This window comes from Pinus tabuliformis, chromosome 6 (genome assembly GCF_031772625.1).
Source record: "Pinus tabuliformis cultivar Carrire ecotype Pingquan chromosome 6, CPIR1, whole genome shotgun sequence".
NCBI classification, from domain to species: domain Eukaryota; kingdom Viridiplantae; phylum Streptophyta; class Pinopsida; order Pinales; family Pinaceae; genus Pinus; species Pinus tabuliformis.
In genome coordinates this window covers 1,039,056,825-1,039,064,644 of record NC_142292.1, presented here as the reverse complement: position 1 = coordinate 1,039,064,644, position 7,820 = coordinate 1,039,056,825, and positions in this window count along the sequence as shown.

Sequence of the window (7,820 nt, the reverse complement as noted above, 5' to 3'; positions counted from 1 at the left end):
AACGAACACCCCTGCAACCCTCCATAATGTTCAGACACTTGCCACCACCCTCGAGACCCAAGGTGACATGAAACCTCACATGCCATAATTTACTCTCACCCATACTCAAGGTGTTATGGGAGGGAAGGGAGGCTAGCCCACCCACCTGAGGCCACGTGCCTAAAATGAATGCCGAGGTGTTCCCTCGGGAACTCCATCCTCTTCACCTCTCACCCCCATCGGGGAGGCTTATTCCAAGGCCACAATCCTACTGAGATCCTCAAGAGTTTCATCATGCAGGGGTGGTGCCAATCCCTAATGAGTTCATGGTCCTAATGATTACTACCCCAGTTTGCTAACTTTTCTATCACTTTGTTTCCCTCCTAGTCAACATGCTCAATGATTAAATATTCAAAATAATATAGCCTCAAGAGAATATGTTTACCGATAAGTTCCAGCCTCCAACTCTTAATCACCTGATTTGTGGGGGACCCATTTATCAATTTTTGCAGCATGATGATCGTTATTTGAGAATCTCCCATGACCTACAACTTGTAACCCTTTTTCCAACAGTAGAAACTCAACCACGTTGTTCATGGTGCTGCGACATGAGGCTACATAAACTTTCATCGCTTTCCCCTTGTCATTCTGGAGTAATCCCCTAAGGACAGTCGGACCCGGGTTGCCCTTGGAGGATCCCTCGAAGTTTAATTTGAGGAAGCCCCATGGCGGGCAACTGAAAGAATTGGGAGAGAAGAATTTCATTGAACTTGGGCCTATAGGCCCAGAGGTGGAAGAGTTCGAGTTAAGATCTAGTACGAGCAAGATTTCCCTTTCCCTGTCCATCGCCTTCCAATCCTCATCCGACCAATAGGAGATTAAAATAGTTTCCTTGACATTTCTCATCAACATTTTCTAGACTTGGTCAGTCTAGATGCTCTCTGAGTGGAATACTTCTCTATTTCTAGTTTTTGAAATGTTCCAGAGGAAAAATCCCTATGAGATGCACCATGCTATATTAACAATGGGGTTCCTAAAGAGTGTCCATCGTCATTGTTCTAATGATTCCTTCAAACTATTGTCCGACTGGTCACTTACCCTGAATAGTTAAACAAGCCGGTCCGAAATCTCACGAGATTTGGAACAAATGTTCAGTAAGTGGTTAGTCGATTCCTCCTCTCTTGTGCACAAGGGGCTCCGAGAGGGGCCGCAGAAGCCCTTTTTCCTAATTTTATCCCACGTAAGGATATTTCCATGCCCGATGAGACAAAGAAAAGATGAAATCTTGGGCCACAACTTTGAGTACCAGATTTGTTTCCATAATGGGTCAGGAACCTGGTTAGATGAGGTAGAAAGTGTCGAATAAGATTCTTTAAGAGAGAACATACATTTTGAAAGGTGCCCCAACTGAAGCTTGTCTAGTTTGCCTTTGTTCAGAATAGGACGCTTACGCAGAATCAGGGTGAGGTCTTCCCAATCTAGGGGCGAGTCCCACACTGGCCAATGATTCAGAGACATCCAAAATCTCCACTTCATCAATGCATTGGAGTCTTACCAAAAGTATATAACTTTCTCCGCACCTTGACGGGTCGTAAAGGTTTGAATATCACATATAATTTCCTCTAAATTAAGTCTAGGGTGCTACGTCGAGGCCTCCTCCCAAAATCTAGGTTTACTGTCATTTATGATCTCCTAAAAACCATGGTCCTCATTCAATGCCCGATTGTCTTTAGCCCTATTCCAGATGGAGGATCCACTTGGCATGTTGATATGAGCTTTTAGGGGGTCTCACCAAGCATCTATGCCATATTTAAAGGACCACACTGCCTTCAATATCTCATATCCTCCTTGCAACCACTACCACCAAAATTTAGCGTTGAGAGTTTGGGACAAAATTTCTAGATCCTTTAGTCCAAGGACACCATAGACCTTTGGTTTGCATAATTTGTCCCATGCTACCAAGGCCCATTTTATACCGATCTGTGGACCAGACCATAGGAAATTCTGAAATTTTTCTTAGATCTCTGTATATACTATGGGGAGATGGAAGGGCTGAGAGCTGATAAATTGAGATAGCTTGGAGAACAACTTTTAGAAGAACTAATTGCCGTGGAGAATTTAAGACTCAAAAGGTCCACCTAGAGAGCTTCTAGATGATATGGCTTAACAAGTCCTTCTAGTGCGAGACTTTCAAGGAGTTAGCCACCAAAGGGATGTCGAGATAAGTGCTTGGAAGAGGGCCAATTCTGAAACCAAGAGATCGAGTGAGGTGACTCTGCACACAAGGGTGAGTTTTGAAAAATAAAATATCATATTTGTCACCATTGATCAATGTCTGAGATGCTTGTTGGAAGTCCTCCAGAATAGATCCAAATTTTCTCGCTTCCCTTAGGGTTGCCTTCCCTTAGGGTTGGCTTTCCAAACATCATGTTGTCATCAACAAATTGTTGGTGAGTGATTGGAGGTGTTACCCGAGAGAGTTTTAGCCCTTGAAGGGATCGAGACTCCACCACTTCCTTTATAATCTTGCTTAAGCCTTCTGCTACGATGATGAAAAGGAAAGGGGAGATAGGGACCCTCTATCTCAGACCACGAGATCCTCTAAATGGGCATGAAGGAGCCCTGTTCATGATAATGGAGTAGAAAGGGGTTTCAATCATGGACTTAACCTAGTTAATCTATGAGGAGGAGAATCCAAAAGCTTCCAGGATTGACAAAAGATAGCTCCAATTCAGGAAATCATAAGCTTCTGATATATCTAATTTAATCAACATACTTGGGGATTTTGAGGTGGATAAGGAGTGAACAGCTTTGTGTGCAACCAGGATGTCATCCATTATCTGATGACCCTCCACAAAACCTAACTGCTCTAGCCCAATGATCTATTTTAGGAGAGGCTTTAGCCGCCAGACCTAAATACCTCAAATACTTTTTTATATCATGTTGCATAGGGTGATAGGATGGAACCTGCTGGGATCTAGGGTCGCGCCTTTCTTTGGGACCAGTGTGAGAAATGTAGCATTGAGCCCCAACCAGAGCTTTTGAGAGTGGCATGAGTCATCTACCAATGCATGGATTTCTGGACTGAGGAAGTGCCAACCTGCTTTGAAGAACTCAAAAGTGAACCCATCTAGGCCTAGAGCCTTGTTCAAGGGGAGAGCTTGAACTACTTCCTCCACTTCAGCATAGGAAACCTCTCACATGAGGGTGTCATTTTGATCCTCCGAGATTAATTTTGGGATGTATTGCTTGATGCAATCAATGGAATTTCTTTTGTCTATGACCGACTCCGTAAAAAAGTTTTGAAAATACCCAATCAACTCATCCATCATCTCTTCGTGCTGCACAAGTCTCCTTCCATCAAATCCATTTAGAGAAAAGATCTTGTTGAAATGTCTATGTTTTATCATAGTTCTAAGAAATAATTTTGTATTGCGCTCCCCCACCTTGAGGCATTGAAACTTGGATTTTTTCCTTTGACCACCCTTCCTGAATGATTCGTTGTTGGATTGACTGCATGGAATTTTTTAACCTTGTTTTTTCCTAATGTATATTACCAGAATACAAGTGATTCCATTCCTTGATTTTCCCTTTTAGTTCCTTCAGTTTGAGCTGGAAATTTTCCATTAAATTCCTGCCCCTCACTCTAATTTATTTCCACCATGCTTTCATTTTAGCCATGAAATCCAGCCTATCCAACCAAAAGCACTCAAATTAGAAAGGATGATTATGAGGGGCCATTCGTAAATTGATCTCTAAACAAATAGGCCAGTGATCTGATCTAATATAGGGGAGGATCGAGGCTTGGAAAAAGAGATCCTACTGAAGAATATCATCAAAAATGAGAAAATGATCAAGTCGCGAAGCAATCTACTGCTTACCGCCCCACTGGCTGTTCCATATGTAGGTTCAATTCACAAACTCTGTGTCCTCAAAGCCCATATCTTTAGTCCAACCCTTTTTTATCCTCCCTTATTTTCTCCCAGGTCCCTAATCACAATTTTCATACCTCAATTTTCTTAAGAAACCCATGTTTTTCGCTGGCAACATGGGGCCATAAACATGAGTAAGCCATATTTTTCAGCAGAGTCGATGCATTCAAATTGACTCAAAAGGGCGTCATGGGAGGCCATAGAGTTCTGGAAGGATATAAATATGGAATCCTAGAGGATTCCAAACCCACCAGCACAACCCCTAGCATCTAATGCCATACATTCCACCGTGGGTTAGCTTTTGCTTGTGATTTCGCTAAGATTTTCCCATGTTACTTTCGTTTCGTGAAGTATGATGATATATGATTTCTCTTTCTCGATCTGATCTTCCAAGTACCTCAACTTACCCTTGGAGTTGAGGCCTCTTATGTTCCAAGAGACTAACTTCGTTTAAGAAGGGATGGGATAGAGCGCTGGTAGTACTTTGTGAGGACATTGGCCTATCTTGAGTTGACAAGATCACTCCTGCTTCCTAAATCACCTCGCTAGTGGGTCACCTCCCTTTCTTCCTAGAATTCAATTTAGATTCCACCCTTCTACTACACCCATCACCTTTCGAGATGGCAAGGTTCGTATGAGGGGGACGATCCAGTTGAGATTGGCACTGCTCCAAGTCCTTGTATGTTTGGTTGAATTGATCAAGCTAGTCTTGGGGAATTTCTGCCATTCCATCATTGGCCTAGCTGTGGAGATAGGAAACCATTACCCATTCATTAGAGTCGAGTTGGTACAATTTTACATCATGCTCCAAGTCATGGAGAATTTAGGTGAGGACTTGTTGTATTTCTTTTCTTTTTGGTTTCCCATCCGGGGACTTATGTTTACTTGGCTACTTCTACTTAGGGTTTTTTGGATTGACCACAACCTCCATGGCCTCTTGGGGTGGAGGTGCCTCTACAAGTGATACTCATTTATATTTCGTGCTTGAATAGGCTAATATGGAAAAGTGGTTACTGGGCGAGAGATTAGGGGTTGACGCAAAAGGTCCCAGTGCATTATGATCTAGGACTCATGGCACTTGGGAAGGAGGGGCTTTACCTGGTGGAGGACGTTGTTTAGGAAATTGCGTAAGCCCTTAGGGGAGGGAGTGGCCTGGTGTGGGCAATCCTGAAACTAGTGTCCATACTCATGACAAAGTCTGCATTTGAAAGGAATGTAATCATATTCCATAGGTTGAGACTAGATTTCATCCTGTTAATCTATTTCTACAGATTCTGACATAGGTTGGGATATATTCATGTACATGCAGATGTGGGCATAAGAAGAGAACCTCTGATGCCGAGTGATCTTTGAGACTTGAACAAAATCATCGATTGAGTTGCCGATCGATTCCAGAATGTCCATTTCCCAGAAGTCCTCTCGCAGAGAATATAGTCACACCCAAATGGGAGCTGAACTATTCATTTTCTTGGTTATAACAGGGTTCCCAAGGGAGCATAAAGAGGCCAACACTATTCATATAAAAGGGCCCATTGTCGAGAATGTGCTTGTGTTCCTCTAGGTATTCAAAGATGACTATGAAGAATCCCTTGGGTCGAAGGTGGAGGTCAAATGGGGCTTTCAGCTGCCATTTGAGTAGGATCCAACGGAGTATGTCTGCCTCTCAGGGCCAAATGCCCATGAATTTGCAAATGATGGCATGATCTTGCATGAACTGCCTAGATTGTTCTAGGCAATGATTCAAGATCACTACTCAGATATTTCTTGTGGCCTTAGGGAGGTATCGACCTTTCAAGCGTGTTTTCCATTGGGCTCCTAGCACTAGCAATTCAGGTTGTTTTCCTTGAGCGTTTCTTGTGCTTGTTGAGGAACCTGCATTCGAGTGATGGACATCGGTTAAAATGGATTTGAAGGAGGGGGCCGACCTGCTTCCCCAAGGAGAGTATGACATGGGACCGGTGAGTTAGAAGGCGACATGAGGGACAATGACAGAGATGTGTGTGAGCAAGAAACTCGGCACTGCAAAATGTGGGCAGCGGGTCCAAACCCTTGCACACTGTAACCCTAGCACAGTGAAACCCTAACAAAGCTCATAGCCCAACCTCTTTAAAGTAGAAAACATATATCCATTAAACTCTTTATATATATATATATATATATATATATATATATATATATATATATATATATATATAGATATATATATATATATTAGACTAAGGTAAATTTAAGAGAATATATATATAACTATAATTTTTATATTAGTATTTAAAATGTTATATGTCAATTCAATATTAAATAATGATGAATTACAAATATCCGTAAATATTTATGATTCACATTCTATATATTAATATATTAACACATAGCCCAATCACTTAAAAGCAAAAATCATATATCCATTAAACTCTTTATATAGTTATTTTTATTATATATAGAGAGATTAGACTAGGGTAAATTTGTTAGAATATTACATTTAACATTATATATATTTGAAATGATAATTATAACTAGCCTAGATCCATTTTAACCTGGATCTATAAAGCGTTGAGAGGGATCCAATCTCTTGAGGTGAAAACCTATTTTTTGAGTGTAAAACTTGAGGAAAGGTTTGCACCTTAAGAGATTTGATCCCTCTAGGTGCTTGATAGATCTAGGTTAAGATGGATCTAGGCTAGTGGCTCTCATATATATATATATATATATATATATATATATATATATATATATATATATATATATATATATATATGTATATATATATATATATATGTATATATATATATATATATAGATATATATATGTATGTATGTACACACACACACACACACACACACACACACATATATATATCATTTGGTTAAGTGGTTTTATTTAGATTCAATACTTATATGCAAGGTATGGAGTGGTAAGAATGTCAAGGTGATATTAAAAAGAGGTATAAATTAGTGTTGTATAACTCATAACTTTTCTCATTTTAAGAAAAAGGGTATTACTTTTGATTTATAATTCTTTAATTTTCCAAGCTTTTTACTACATATGTTAATTGTTTTAAGAATTAGTATACATTTATTTTAATTCAGATTTAAGAAGGAAGCCCAAAAGTTTTGTTTTTAGAATGTATAGTTATAAAAAAAAAAAACGTTTGCACATCTAAATATTATATATATATATATATATATATATATATATATATATCATTTTTGTTATGTTTTTTTATTTAAATTTGGTATTTCTTTTTTATTTAGATTTAGTACTTATATTCACCGTATAGAGTGAGAAGAATATCAAGGTGAAATTTAAAAAAGGTATAAATTGGTATTGCATAACTCATAGATTTTCTCATTTAAAGAAAAATGGTGTTATTTTTTATTTATAATTGTTTAATTTTCCAAATTATTTTAGTAGATATGTTAATTGTTTTAAGAATTAGTATACATTTATTTTAATTTTGGATTTATCAAATGTTAAAAAAAACACAAAATTTGTTTATAATGTAAAATAAAAAAATGATGTGCACATATAGAGATTTGATTCATTTTTATACATTATCATTATATATATATAATCAAATCCATGTTTAACCTATATACCTTAAGTAAAATTATAGATTTTCATTTTGAATAATACACTACTAAAATATTTTAAAATTTTTAAGTAGTTTATCTGTGTAACACACACTACCAAAACCATATGAAAAAATCACGTAAGCACTGTAATTAATTTAATCGTTTATCATATTTAATGTTGTCATTATAAGATAAATAAATGTACTCTCAGTTAATGCACAATACATACATATCTTATCTGGCTACAGTTTAACTCTCTTAAATTTTACATTGAAGTTACACCAGCTGGACTAAAGTCCTGAGCCAAATATTTAATACATACTTCCATTTCCTGTCAAT